Genomic DNA, 13,186 nt, shown 5'->3' on the forward strand with positions numbered 1-13,186 from the left:
TAGAATTTTTGGTCGGGCCAATTAGTACAGTTTATTAGTCAAAGTCTCCCAAGTTACAGGGGTCGACTACACTGACCTTTACCCCTTACGACTGGGATATCTCTCCGCACAGAGCTTCAATACTGATGCCGTTTGTTTCTATGGAAACTAGACTCAGAGAGGAATCCATACATATATGGTATGACCCCTAATTATCTCTGGTCAATTTATAGTGAATTTCCAAAGTCGGAACAGGGAATCCAGAAACTGTTCTGGCCCTGTTCCACAAGAACCCGAATATCTCTTACTGTACTGTTCCTATTATTGTTTCGTTACTTCCATATGAAAGTAGATTCATCAAGGTTCGATTACATAATTTATTCACTATTTAATTCTACTTCTACGAATTCTTGTGATTTTTCCAATCCACACCACTGCTGCTATCAGCTTCTGTTTTCAAAGTAAACCTTACCTAATTTGGGGTTTCATGGACCAACTAGGGCCTTGTCATACATAAGCCCACATATGATCATACTTAGCCATTCCAGTGGCTGATCATTTGCTCAACACTTCCATTCCAACTATAGTTACATCATGAAACCATCTATACATTCATAAACACGAATGGTCTAATGCCATACTTCACTTCTACAAGCCATTTTCGCATGGCTGAACACTTATACATTTCATAAAGTACTCGAAAAAACAACAATGGGTAGTCCTATACATGCCATATCAAGATTCAACCAAAATAGTACCCAAAAGAGCCTTTGATAGTGTGGGCGACTTCGACTTCAAGATCCCGAGTCCGATAGCTGGAGAACCAAAAATCTATAAAACAGAGGAGCAATGTAACGAGTAAGCAATTTATGCTTAGTAAGTTTGAGCAAGGAATTCCAGCATGCACAAATAATAGCACACATTTAGCTAAACGGAATATTTCATAATACGCAATTTACCGATATCAAACTTGCTTCACAACATTAACAACCATTATGTACATACACAATAAACTAACTTGGCCGAAGGCCGGTAGCTCGTTTATCAACTGAGCGAACATTTATTTGTAAGGGCTCGATTAAATTCAACACATACGTAACATATCCCCATATTGGGATGTTTTTCGAGTATTCGCTGGAATTTTACAGCAAGCTCATTCATTACCAAATCACGTACCTTCGGGATTTAACCGGATATAGCTCCTCGTTCAAATGCCTTCGGGACATAGCCCGGTTTTAGTAACTCACACAATGCCTTCGGGACATAACCCGGATTTAACAACTCGCACGAATGCCTTCGGGACTTAACCCGGATTTAATAACTCGCACGAATGCCTTCGGGACTTAACCCGGATTTAGTATCTCGCACAAAGGCCTTCGGATCTTAATCCGGATATATTCACTTAGCACAAAGCCTTCGGGACTTAGCCCGGACAGCATTCAATTAATCATGCACATTCATATTTCATTTTCGTTTACGAAACTCAAACACAAGGCACATATTGTCCTTGCACATTCGGCTCAATAGCCACACATAGAGCATGATTTAATCACGTCGAAATTTAAGCTCTCTTACTCAAGAACTTACCTCGGGTGTTGTCGAACGATCCCGCTAACTATTCGACCACTTTTTCCTTCCCTTTATCGGATTTATTTCCCCTTTGCTCTTGAGCTTAATCAAACAAATAAATTGATTTCATCATTTAGGCATCAAAAGATGAACACAAGGCACTTAGCCCATATTCATACATTAGACATTAAAGTCTCATACATGCAAAAATCATGCATCAACACAACATATTAGCTAATTTCTTTCCCCTTGGCCGAATATGCATGTCCATTTTTGGGGTCGATTTCAACATTTAATACACACATATACCCACTAGTAAAGCATCCTCCCCCTTTTCATCGATTTAACACATGCATTGCTCATCAACATGCAAAGTTACATTCGGCCTTAGCACACATCTTGCTAGCCGATTCTTCTCCCTTTAGCAACCAATGCACATATGTGCTCACACAAAAATGCTAAAAAGGAGGTTCAAGAATCATCAAGCCATCATCACATGCATCATTAACAAGCTTCATATTTTGCATGCAATGGCATTAACACAACCTCCACCTAGGCCGAATCTTAACTCATCCTCATACCTCATCACCACAACATCAAACATCAACCAAGAATGATGCATCCATGGTCGAGTGCCATTTCCATCACATAGCAAGATTTAGACCATGGGCTAGGTAGAACTCAAGCTAACCACTAAATCATGCATGCATCTCATGAAACATCATCAAACATACCTTAGCCTAGCTACATGCATGGCCGAATCTCTTCACCTTCTTCTTTCCTCCTTAAAATTTTTGGCCAAGGATGAACCAAAGGATGAGAAATTTTTTTCTTTGTTTTTTTCTTTCTAATTTAGGCTAGAATGGAGGTGAGAAAGGATGAACACAAACTTTTCTCCTTTCTTCTCTTGAGCTCACGGCAATGGGGGGAACAAACACTACACACACATTTTTTTTTCTTTTGTTTCCATTTCTTTATTACCCATACTTCTTATTTTATTCTTCCACTAACAAAACATGTTTCATGACATGTTTTGCCCATCATTCTTTGTCATGGCCGGCCACTACTCATTAGGGGGGGAATTTGACATGCAAGTCCCCCCCTTTGTCCACATGCACTAGTAGGTCCTCACACATTGACCTATCACATTTTAGAATTTTCTCACATAAGTCCTATTGACTAAATTCACATGAAATCAACCAAATTGAAGCTTGAAATTTTCACACATTCATAATTACATATTCTACACAATAAGTATCACATTCAAACATTTCGGTGACTCGGTTTAGCGGTCCCGAAACCACTTCCCGACTAGGGTCAACTTTGGGCTGTCACAATCCCTGTGGAGACGATAACTTGATACTTACTTATTACTTGATAATGACTGTGAACACTTGCACAAACCTAAGCATTACAATTCTTTGGCGCCATTGCCGGGGATTGTCAACTGTTGCCATAGTCTTTTTTTTGTGAAATTATTTATTTTCAATTTGATTTATTTCTAACATTTGCAACTTATTATTTTTAATTCTTGTGATTTTCTTTTCAGATGTTTATGAGCATAGATCAAATTATCGATTTACTCCCTGTAGACCCTAAAATTGAGCAAACTTTCAGACAAAGAATATGTGAACCAACTGCTCAAAGACAAGTCAAGATGGACCTTGGGAATCAGTCAAGAACAAGGTAATGAAGCCGATTATATACGAAATCCTATCCTCATTGCCGATGATAGGGATCGATGCTTCAGACAATATGTTGTGCCACTTTTTAGTGACTTTAACCCAGGAATTAGAAGGCCAGATATTGAGGCAACCCAGTTTGAATTGAAACCAGTGATGTTTGAAATGCTACAAATGGTGGGCCAATTTAGTGGTATGCCCACGGAAGATACACATCTCCACCTTCAATTTTTTATGGAGGTGAGTGATTCATTCAAGATAGCTGGTGTGGCTGAAGACGCACTAAGGTTGAAGTTGTTTTCGTACACGTTGTGAGATCGAGCACGAACATGGCTCAATTCACTTCCACCAAGTTCCATATCTACATGGCAAGAATTAGCAGAGAAAAATTTGGTTAAGTATTTCCCACCTAGCAAAAACGCTAAGTTGAGGAACGAGATCACAACTTTCCAACAATTAGATGACGAGTCCTTGTAAGAGGCTTGGGAGTGATTCAAGGAGTTAATTCGTAAGTGTCCTCATCATGGGATTCCTCACTGTATCTAGTTGGAGACATTCTATAATGGTCTCAATGCACATACAAGATTGATGGTATCTGCTTCCACGAATGGTGCAAGTTTGTCTAAGTCTTCTAATGAGGCTTATGAGATTATCGAGAGGATCGTGAGTAATAACTATCAATGGCCAACAAATCGAACAGCTTCAGGAAGACGTGTAGCCGGAGTTCATGAAGTTGACTCCCTCACTTCGTTATCAGCTCAGGTATCGTCTATTTCCTCTATGTTAACACAGTTAACCGCTACTAGTACTAATAATTTTGCAACTCAGCCACCAAGTCCGTTTGAAATAGTTTTATGTATGCACTATGGGAAAGGCCATTCTTTTGATAATTGTCCATCAAATCCCGAGTTAGTGTACTATGTGGGGAACCAATATCAAAATAAGAGTGGACAATGACCCAATCCAACTTCTACAATCCTTCATGGTGTAATCATCCTAACTTTTCTTGGAGCAACCAAGGAAATGGACCGACCAACAACTTATTACAGCAAAGACCCAACCAATCTCAAGGGTTTAATCATTAAGCTCCAAAACCACCTCAAGCTGAGGCATCAAACAGTTTGGAGAACTTGTTGAAAGCGTACATGGCAAAAAATGATGCGTTGATCCAAAGCCAAGCAGCAACACTGAAAAATTTGGAAAACCAAATGGGTCAGTTAGCTACGGAGCTACGTAATATACCGCAAGGAACCTTGCCCAGTGATACTGAGAATCCAAGAAATTTGGGTAAAGAACATATCAAGGTAGTGGCATTTCGAAGTGGTACAATTCTAGAACCCTAATTGATTGATGTCAAAGATAAGCCCGTTGAGAAGAATCAACCAGCTGTTGAAGTTTCGACACCAAAGGAATCAGAAATTGCAAAGTCTGGCAAGGTAAACCCTAACTTAGTAAATTCGGATATTTTAACATCTTCTTTGGATGCAGATTTACCTACTCAGAAAAGTTGTCTGGTTCAACCAAAAGTTCCATCACCTCCATATCTGCAAAGATTGCAGAAAAACAAGTAGAAATAGGAGGTGCAATTCAAGAAGTTTTTGGATGTTCTGAAGCTGTTACTCATCAATATTCCATTGGTGGAGGCTTTAGAACAAATGTCGAATTATGTGAAGTTTATGAAGGATAAATTGTCCAAGAAGAAATGACTGAGTGAGTATGAGACTGTTGCCTTGGCAAAGGAGTGCAGTGAATTCCTGCAGAACAAATTGCCACCAAAATTGAAAGACCCAGGAAGCTTTAATATACCCTGTAACATTGGTAACTCCTACTGTGGTAAAGCTTTGTGTGACTTGGGAGCGAGTATCAACTTCATGCCTAAGTCTATCTTCAAGATGTTAGGGATAGGTGAAGTAAGACCTAAATCTGTGACGCTTCAGCTAGTTGATCGATCTTTAGCATATCCCAAAGGAAAGATCAAGGATTTTTTAGTAAGTGTCAATAAATTTATTTTTCCTGTTGATTTCATTGTCTTAGATTTTGAAGTAGACAAGGAAGTGCTGATCATCCTTGGGAGACCTTTCTTAGCCACGGGAAGAACGTTAATTGATGTGCAGAAAGGAGAACTCACCATGTGAGTTCAAAATGATGAGGTAACCTTTAACATTTTTAAAGCGATGAAATTTCTCGATCCGGCAATGGAGTGTTCAATTATGGAAGAGATAGAAACCTTGATTTCTATGGAAAGCAATTTTAAAGAATATATATTGGAGAAAGCCTTAGATCTTGACCCTTTGGAGGATAAAGAAGGTGAAGAAAACATGGCTTTGATGGAAGCCAATCTGGGAAATTTTATTCAATCCACACAGTTTAAACCGTTGGAGTTGGAAATCAGAGAATTTGTGCAACCCAAGTTGTTAATTGAAAAACCACCTAAACTCGAACTAAAAGTACTTCCTTCCCATTTGAAATATGATTATTTAGGTGATTGTTCTACTTTTCCTGTGATTATTTCAGCAGAACTGACGAAAGATCAAAAGGAGCAACTAATTGTTGTTCTAAAGAAATTTAAGAAAACAATTGGTTGGACCATAGCTGATATTCGAGGTATAAGGCCTTCTTTTTGTATGCATAAAATCATTTTAAAAGAAGGTGAAAAAGCTCAAATTGATGGGCAAAGGAGGCTCAATCCTATTATGAAAGAAGTTGTGAGAAAAGAAGTGATCAAATGGTTAGATGCAGGAATCATCTATTCTATTTCAAATAGTTCGTAGGTAAGTCCAATGTAATATGTGCCATAGAAAGGTGGAATCACGATTGTTGAAAATGAGCGTAACGAGTTAATTCCAACTTGAATTGTTACCGGTTGGAGAATTTGTATTGATTACAGAAAGTTGAACAAAGTCACTCGAAAGGACCATTTTTCATTGCCTTTTATGGATCAGATGTTAGATCGACTGGCAGGTAATGAATTCTATTGTTTCTTAGATGGCTATTTGGGATATAACCAAATAGTTGTAGCCCCGGAGGACCAACATAAAACAACATTTACTTGTCCATACAGTACATTTTCTTAGCCAAATACCTTTTGGTTTATGCAATGCACCTGCAACTTTTCAACGATCCATGATGGCAATATTTACTGATATGGTTGAAAATTTTGTTGAGGCTTTCATGGATGATTTTTATATTTTTGGTAACACTTATGATATCTGTTTGAGTAATTTGGCTGAGGTATTGAAGAGATGCGAAGAGACGAATCTTGTCCTTAATTGGGAAAAATGTCATTTTATGGTCAAGAATGGGATTGTCTTAGGTCATAAGATTCAAAGAAAGGAATTGAAGTCGATAAAGAAAAGGTGGATGTAATTGAAAGATTACTGGCCCCAATGAATGTGAAAGGAGTCAGAAGTTTCTTAGGCCATGCCAGTTTTTATCGAAGGTTTATCAAAGATTTCTTGAAAATTTCTAAACCGTTGTGTTTGTTGATAGAGAAAGATACAGTTTTTGATTTCAACAAAGCATGTTTGGAAGCTTTTAAAGAGCTAAAGAAATGGATAATCTCAGCCCCAATAATCGTTACACCTGATTGGAACTCACCTTTTGAGTTGATGTGTGATGCAAGTGACTATGTTGTTGGAGCTGTGATGGGTCAAAGAAGAAATAAAGTGTTTCACCCTATTTACTATACAAGTAGAACTTTGACGGGAGCCCAATGCAATTCTACGATAACCGAAAAAGAACTCTTCGCTATAGTTTTTGCTTTTGACAAATTTCGCTCATATCTTATAGGTACCAAATTTACAATATTTACTGACCATGCAGCCATTAAATACTTGCTCACGAAGAAAGATGTAAAACCAAGGCTAATTCGTTGGATACTTTTACTCCAAGAATTTGACCTTGATATCCAAGACAGAAAAGGTGTCGAAAATCAAATAGCTTATCATCTGTCGAGGTTGGAGCAAAATAAGGTAACTAATTCATGTGTGCCTATCAACGAGAATTTCCCAAATGAACACTTATTTGAGGTAAATTGAATTCATGAAATACCCTGGTTTGATGATTTTCCAATTATCTTGCATGTGGAATAATTCCTCGAGAAATGACATACCAACAAAGGAAAAGATTCCTTCATAATAGTCGGTATTATCTTTGGGAGGATCCATTTTTTTAAACAATATGCACATAATATAATCCGAAAGTGTGTAGCTGAAAGCGAGATTGCTGAGATCTTGTATCATTTCCATTCATCTCCAAGTGGGGGACACTTTGGTGGTTCACGTACTGCAGCAAAGATTTTGCAAGCATGTTTCTTTTGGCCTACACTTTTTAAATATACTTATGCTTATGTGAAGAACTGTGATAAATGCCAAAGGACTGGAAATATATCAATGAGGAATGAGATGCCCTTGACAAACATTTTGGAGATTGAATTATTCGACGTATGGGGCATTGATTTCTTAGGCCCATTTCCTTCTTTGCATGGGAACAAATACATCTTAGTTGATGTGGACTATGTATCCAAGTAGGTTGAAGCTGAAGCATACCCTACAAATGATGCTAAGGTAGTCATTTGATTCCTACATAAGCATGTGTTTACACGATTTAGGACACCAAGAGCTATTATTAGTGATGAAGGTTCTCACTTTGTGAACAAATGGCTTAAGTGGTTGCTTGATAAATATGGTGTGAAGCACAAGATTGCTACTGCCTATCACCCCCAACCTAACGGGCAAGTTGAAAGAGTGAATCTCAAAATCAAAGGTATCATTGAAAAGGTAGTACACCCTAGTAGAAAAGATTGGTCTCTGATTTATTTCTAACATTTGCAACTTATTATTTTTAATTCTTGTGATTTTCTTTTCAGATGTTTATGAGCATAGATCAAATTATCGATTTACTCCCTGTAGACCCTAAAATTGAGCAAACTTTCAGACAAAGAATATGTGAACCAACTGCTCAAAGACAAGTCAAGATGGACCTTGGGAATCAGTCAAGAACAAGGTAATGAAGCCGATTATATACGAAATCCTATCCTCATTGCCGATGATAGGGATCGATGCTTCAGACAATATGTTGTGCCACTTTTTAGTGACTTTAACCCAGGAATTAGAAGGCCAGATATTGAGGCAACCCAGTTTGAATTGAAACCAGTGATGTTTGAAATGCTACAAATGGTGGGCCAATTTAGTGGTATGCCCACGGAAGATACACATCTCCACCTTCAATTTTTTATGGAGGTGAGTGATTCATTCAAGATAGCTGGTGTGGCTGAAGACGCACTAAGGTTGAAGTTGTTTTCGTACACGTTGTGAGATCGAGCACGAACATGGCTCAATTCACTTCCACCAAGTTCCATATCTACATGGCAAGAATTAGCAGAGAAAAATTTGGTTAAGTATTTCCCACCTAGCAAAAACGCTAAGTTGAGGAACGAGATCACAACTTTCCAACAATTAGATGACGAGTCCTTGTAAGAGGCTTGGGAGTGATTCAAGGAGTTAATTCGTAAGTGTCCTCATCATGGGATTCCTCACTGTATCTAGTTGGAGACATTCTATAATGGTCTCAATGCACATACAAGATTGATGGTATCTGCTTCCACGAATGGTGCAAGTTTGTCTAAGTCTTCTAATGAGGCTTATGAGATTATCGAGAGGATCGTGAGTAATAACTATCAATGGCCAACAAATCGAACAGCTTCAGGAAGACGTGTAGCCGGAGTTCATGAAGTTGACTCCCTCACTTCGTTATCAGCTCAGGTATCGTCTATTTCCTCTATGTTAACACAGTTAACCGCTACTAGTACTAATAATTTTGCAACTCAGCCACCAAGTCCGTTTGAAATAGTTTTATGTATGCACTATGGGAAAGGCCATTCTTTTGATAATTGTCCATCAAATCCCGAGTTAGTGTACTATGTGGGGAACCAATATCAAAATAAGAGTGGACAATGACCCAATCCAACTTCTACAATCCTTCATGGTGTAATCATCCTAACTTTTCTTGGAGCAACCAAGGAAATGGACCGACCAACAACTTATTACAGCAAAGACCCAACCAATCTCAAGGGTTTAATCATTAAGCTCCAAAACCACCTCAAGCTGAGGCATCAAACAGTTTGGAGAACTTGTTGAAAGCGTACATGGCAAAAAATGATGCGTTGATCCAAAGCCAAGCAGCAACACTGAAAAATTTGGAAAACCAAATGGGTCAGTTAGCTACGGAGCTACGTAATATACCGCAAGGAACCTTGCCCAGTGATACTGAGAATCCAAGAAATTTGGGTAAAGAACATATCAAGGTAGTGGCATTTCGAAGTGGTACAATTCTAGAACCCTAATTGATTGATGTCAAAGATAAGCCCGTTGAGAAGAATCAACCAGCTGTTGAAGTTTCGACACCAAAGGAATCAGAAATTGCAAAGTCTGGCAAGGTAAACCCTAACTTAGTAAATTCGGATATTTTAACATCTTCTTTGGATGCAGATTTACCTACTCAGAAAAGTTGTCTGGTTCAACCAAAAGTTCCATCACCTCCATATCTGCAAAGATTGCAGAAAAACAAGTAGAAATAGGAGGTGCAATTCAAGAAGTTTTTGGATGTTCTGAAGCTGTTACTCATCAATATTCCATTGGTGGAGGCTTTAGAACAAATGTCGAATTATGTGAAGTTTATGAAGGATAAATTGTCCAAGAAGAAATGACTGAGTGAGTATGAGACTGTTGCCTTGGCAAAGGAGTGCAGTGAATTCCTGCAGAACAAATTGCCACCAAAATTGAAAGACCCAGGAAGCTTTAATATACCCTGTAACATTGGTAACTCCTACTGTGGTAAAGCTTTGTGTGACTTGGGAGCGAGTATCAACTTCATGCCTAAGTCTATCTTCAAGATGTTAGGGATAGGTGAAGTAAGACCTAAATCTGTGACGCTTCAGCTAGTTGATCGATCTTTAGCATATCCCAAAGGAAAGATCAAGGATTTTTTAGTAAGTGTCAATAAATTTATTTTTCCTGTTGATTTCATTGTCTTAGATTTTGAAGTAGACAAGGAAGTGCTGATCATCCTTGGGAGACCTTTCTTAGCCACGGGAAGAACGTTAATTGATGTGCAGAAAGGAGAACTCACCATGTGAGTTCAAAATGATGAGGTAACCTTTAACATTTTTAAAGCGATGAAATTTCTCGATCCGGCAATGGAGTGTTCAATTATGGAAGAGATAGAAACCTTGATTTCTATGGAAAGCAATTTTAAAGAATATATATTGGAGAAAGCCTTAGATCTTGACCCTTTGGAGGATAAAGAAGGTGAAGAAAACATGGCTTTGATGGAAGCCAATCTGGGAAATTTTATTCAATCCACACAGTTTAAACCGTTGGAGTTGGAAATCAGAGAATTTGTGCAACCCAAGTTGTTAATTGAAAAACCACCTAAACTCGAACTAAAAGTACTTCCTTCCCATTTGAAATATGATTATTTAGGTGATTGTTCTACTTTTCCTGTGATTATTTCAGCAGAACTGACGAAAGATCAAAAGGAGCAACTAATTGTTGTTCTAAAGAAATTTAAGAAAACAATTGGTTGGACCATAGCTGATATTCGAGGTATAAGGCCTTCTTTTTGTATGCATAAAATCATTTTAAAAGAAGGTGAAAAAGCTCAAATTGATGGGCAAAGGAGGCTCAATCCTATTATGAAAGAAGTTGTGAGAAAAGAAGTGATCAAATGGTTAGATGCAGGAATCATCTATTCTATTTCAAATAGTTCGTAGGTAAGTCCAATGTAATATGTGCCATAGAAAGGTGGAATCACGATTGTTGAAAATGAGCGTAACGAGTTAATTCCAACTTGAATTGTTACCGGTTGGAGAATTTGTATTGATTACAGAAAGTTGAACAAAGTCACTCGAAAGGACCATTTTTCATTGCCTTTTATGGATCAGATGTTAGATCGACTGGCAGGTAATGAATTCTATTGTTTCTTAGATGGCTATTTGGGATATAACCAAATAGTTGTAGCCCCGGAGGACCAACATAAAACAACATTTACTTGTCCATACAGTACATTTTCTTAGCCAAATACCTTTTGGTTTATGCAATGCACCTGCAACTTTTCAACGATCCATGATGGCAATATTTACTGATATGGTTGAAAATTTTGTTGAGGCTTTCATGGATGATTTTTATATTTTTGGTAACACTTATGATATCTGTTTGAGTAATTTGGCTGAGGTATTGAAGAGATGCGAAGAGACGAATCTTGTCCTTAATTGGGAAAAATGTCATTTTATGGTCAAGAATGGGATTGTCTTAGGTCATAAGATTCAAAGAAAGGAATTGAAGTCGATAAAGAAAAGGTGGATGTAATTGAAAGATTACTGGCCCCAATGAATGTGAAAGGAGTCAGAAGTTTCTTAGGCCATGCCAGTTTTTATCGAAGGTTTATCAAAGATTTCTTGAAAATTTCTAAACCGTTGTGTTTGTTGATAGAGAAAGATACAGTTTTTGATTTCAACAAAGCATGTTTGGAAGCTTTTAAAGAGCTAAAGAAATGGATAATCTCAGCCCCAATAATCGTTACACCTGATTGGAACTCACCTTTTGAGTTGATGTGTGATGCAAGTGACTATGTTGTTGGAGCTGTGATGGGTCAAAGAAGAAATAAAGTGTTTCACCCTATTTACTATACAAGTAGAACTTTGACGGGAGCCCAATGCAATTCTACGATAACCGAAAAAGAACTCTTCGCTATAGTTTTTGCTTTTGACAAATTTCGCTCATATCTTATAGGTACCAAATTTACAATATTTACTGACCATGCAGCCATTAAATACTTGCTCACGAAGAAAGATGTAAAACCAAGGCTAATTCGTTGGATACTTTTACTCCAAGAATTTGACCTTGATATCCAAGACAGAAAAGGTGTCGAAAATCAAATAGCTTATCATCTGTCGAGGTTGGAGCAAAATAAGGTAACTAATTCATGTGTGCCTATCAACGAGAATTTCCCAAATGAACACTTATTTGAGGTAAATTGAATTCATGAAATACCCTGGTTTGATGATTTTCCAATTATCTTGCATGTGGAATAATTCCTCGAGAAATGACATACCAACAAAGGAAAAGATTCCTTCATAATAGTCGGTATTATCTTTGGGAGGATCCATTTTTTTAAACAATATGCACATAATATAATCCGAAAGTGTGTAGCTGAAAGCGAGATTGCTGAGATCTTGTATCATTTCCATTCATCTCCAAGTGGGGGACACTTTGGTGGTTCACGTACTGCAGCAAAGATTTTGCAAGCATGTTTCTTTTGGCCTACACTTTTTAAATATACTTATGCTTATGTGAAGAACTGTGATAAATGCCAAAGGACTGGAAATATATCAATGAGGAATGAGATGCCCTTGACAAACATTTTGGAGATTGAATTATTCGACGTATGGGGCATTGATTTCTTAGGCCCATTTCCTTCTTTGCATGGGAACAAATACATCTTAGTTGATGTGGACTATGTATCCAAGTAGGTTGAAGCTGAAGCATACCCTACAAATGATGCTAAGGTAGTCATTTGATTCCTACATAAGCATGTGTTTACACGATTTAGGACACCAAGAGCTATTATTAGTGATGAAGGTTCTCACTTTGTGAACAAATGGCTTAAGTGGTTGCTTGATAAATATGGTGTGAAGCACAAGATTGCTACTGCCTATCACCCCCAACCTAACGGGCAAGTTGAAAGAGTGAATCTCAAAATCAAAGGTATCATTGAAAAGGTAGTACACCCTAGTAGAAAAGATTGGTCTCGAAGGCTCGATGATGCATTATAGGCCTATCGAATAGCATTTAAGACTCCGTTAGGGATGACTCCTTATAGGTTAGTCTTTGGAAAGGCATGTCATTTTCCATTAGAGTTGGAGAATAAAGCTTACTGGGCTTTGAAGCAATTGAACT

General features: G+C 37.9%; 2 non-coding genes across 2 annotated transcripts; both read right to left on the reverse strand.

The window, feature by feature from the left end:
• Positions 1–3,653: 3,653 nt before the first annotated feature.
• LOC121214304 (small nucleolar RNA R71) lies at positions 3,654–3,760 on the reverse strand. The gene has a single exon (XR_005909888.1). It is a non-coding gene; the product is annotated as a small nucleolar RNA R71 (small nucleolar RNA).
• Positions 3,761–8,653: 4,893 nt separating this feature from the next.
• LOC121214315 (small nucleolar RNA R71) lies at positions 8,654–8,760 on the reverse strand. Its single transcript, XR_005909899.1, has one exon. It is a non-coding gene; the product is annotated as a small nucleolar RNA R71 (small nucleolar RNA).
• Between the last annotated feature and the right edge of the window lie 4,426 nt (positions 8,761–13,186).

This window comes from Gossypium hirsutum, chromosome D01 (assembly GCF_007990345.1).
Source record: "Gossypium hirsutum isolate 1008001.06 chromosome D01, Gossypium_hirsutum_v2.1, whole genome shotgun sequence".
NCBI lineage: Eukaryota > Viridiplantae > Streptophyta > Magnoliopsida > Malvales > Malvaceae > Gossypium > Gossypium hirsutum.